Raw genomic sequence first — 2,416 nt, forward strand, 5'->3', positions numbered from 1 at the left:
ACCCTGCCGGGATCACGACCTGAGCCAAAGGCAGACAACCACTGAGCCACCCAGATGCCCCTGGAGTTCAAATTTAAAAAATAAAATAAAATAAATTTCAAAAGAAACTTTAAAAAAGAACTCTCAACACTCAGTAATTTTTTAAAAAGACCCAATAAAAAATTAGGCAAAATATTTGAACACACACTTCAGGAAGATATACAGATAGCAAATAAGCATGTAAAAAGATGCTCAACATTATTAACGATTAGGGAAATACAAATTAAAACCACAATGAGATACCGCTATACATCTATTGAAATGAATAACATTAAAAAGACTCACCACATCATGTGTTCAGTGAGGATGTGGAGCAACTGGAATTCTTATACACTGTAGTGGAAACACAAAACCACTTTGGAAGAGTGTGGCAGTATCTTGAAAAGTTCAACATACACCTACCATGTGATGCAGCTGTTAACCTTTAGGTATTTACCAAAGCAGAATGAAAGCATATATCCCCACAAAGACTAGTACATAAATGTTTACAGCAGCTTTATTTATAAAAGTCAAGAACTAGAAACAGCTCTAATGTCTCTCAACAGGTAAATGGATAAGTAAACAGTTGTATAGCCATACAATGGAATATTACTCAGAAATAAAGAAAAATGAAATATTGATACACCCTACAACGTGAATGAATTTCAAAATAATCCTGCCAAATGAAAAAAGCCAGATAAAGAATGAGTACACACTCATTTATGATTCTACTTATATAAAATTCTAGAAAATGAAAAACTAATCTATATTAACAAAATACAGATTAGTGGTAGCATGAGGATAGGTTTTTGTGAGCCGAGAGTTTGACAGGAAGGAGAGATTACAAAGTGATGTGGAAAAATTGTTGGGGGTGATAGATATGTTTGTTATCTTGATGTGGCTAGATGTTGATGGTGTCATGGGTATATACATACGTCAGAACCTATCAAATTATACATTTTAAATATGTGCACTCTATTGGCATACCAATAATACCTCAATAAAGCTGTTAAAAAAAAAAAGGAGGAACAAAACTCACTGCTCTAGGGACACCTACATTGCTCTGTGGTTGAGCATCTGCCTTTGGCTCAGATCATGATCCCGGGGTCCTGGGAGAGAGCTCCCGCAGGGAGCCTGCTTCTCCCTCTGCCTGTGTCTCTCATGAATAAATAAATAAAATCTTTTTAAAAAATACCTCACTGCTCTATAGCATCTCTCTTCTAATACAACGGATGTCGTGTGTGCCAATATATATTTCTCCAATGGTAACTTTACAGCATGAGGTTGTAAGCTCCTTGAGGGTAGGGATAGTGTTTCATCAAGATGTAGGGATCTCATATATGGCCTTATGAGAAACAGGTTACAGTGAAGTGCTTTTACCACCCCTAGTCCTGAGAGGGTGAGCAGAAGATGTGCTTACCAGAGCCTGGACTCAGAGAGCACTACGTGGAGAAGGCTGTGACCTGTACGGGGATATGGTCAACCTCAGCAAGCCTACAGTAGGAGAGCTAGCTTCAGTTAGCTGAAGTCATCATTCCAATATGCTGCTGATGCTTCCCGGTGGACAAACCCAGCTGGAAATAGAGCACAAGAAAGACCATATGGTCTATACAGGTCAGTTTCTTGAGACAGCAGGGCACAGAAGAGTGGAGATAAAAATGGAGATACACAGGGTAGCTAGAACCATGTTGAACTTGTGCTCACTTTGCAAATTCTTCTTGTCTGATTGATGAAATGTCGATTTAAGAAAACTTGACAAAACCTGATATTCTTCCTTAGAAGAATGACTGTGCCTTGGCATTTGAAAGCACTTCTGTTTTCAGACTGTCTTCAAATTCAGTTGGCAGTTCTTTTCTCACTCTTGCCTCCTCTGCCCTTCGAGTTCCATTAAAATTATGACAAATAAGAATCTTCCAAAATTATTCCTTGATTTTTTCCCTAAACTCTTCTTCAGAGCACAGATGTTTAGGTGAAAGTAACCTTTGGTTAGAGCTCTAATTTTTTAAAGTGTCTTTCTAAAGATGTTTCCATATGCAAAAAAAAAAAAATATTTGGGAAGCTCTGAATTAAGCAAAACTAAGTCAATTTATGCTGAAATTTCTTAGTGCTCTTAAGATGAGACTGTACTTGATGACTCTCCTAGAATAGGTAAAAGATTAACAAAGCTTATCTGACCAGAATTTTTTTTAATTTTGAAAAAATTATGCTCCATGGAACTCACTGTGAGAAACACAAGAAACACATGAACAAAGAGGTCAATGGTGATCCAAGGACCAATCCATTCCTAGATAAACAAAAGAGGATAGCAATTGCCAGGGTTCTGGTAAGGTGAACTCTGGATGAGGATGTAGGGCAGGGTCTTGAGTGGGTAAAGGCAGGTCCCTGGATAGGTGCTGCA

The 2,416-nt window shown here is 37.8% G+C and overlaps 1 long non-coding RNA gene across 1 annotated transcript; it reads right to left on the reverse strand.

Moving 5' to 3' along the window:
• Positions 1–323: 323 nt before the first annotated feature.
• Positions 324–2,152, reverse strand: LOC144308472 (uncharacterized). Its single transcript, XR_013374943.1, has 3 exons — positions 1,723–2,152; positions 1,439–1,592; positions 324–372 (listed from the first exon to the last, which is right to left on the reverse strand). It is a non-coding gene; the product is annotated as an uncharacterized LOC144308472 (long non-coding RNA).
• Positions 2,153–2,416: the final 264 nt, after the last annotated feature.

This window comes from Canis aureus, chromosome X (genome assembly GCF_053574225.1).
Source record: "Canis aureus isolate CA01 chromosome X, VMU_Caureus_v.1.0, whole genome shotgun sequence".
In the NCBI taxonomy this organism is placed as follows: Eukaryota; Metazoa; Chordata; class Mammalia; order Carnivora; family Canidae; genus Canis; species Canis aureus.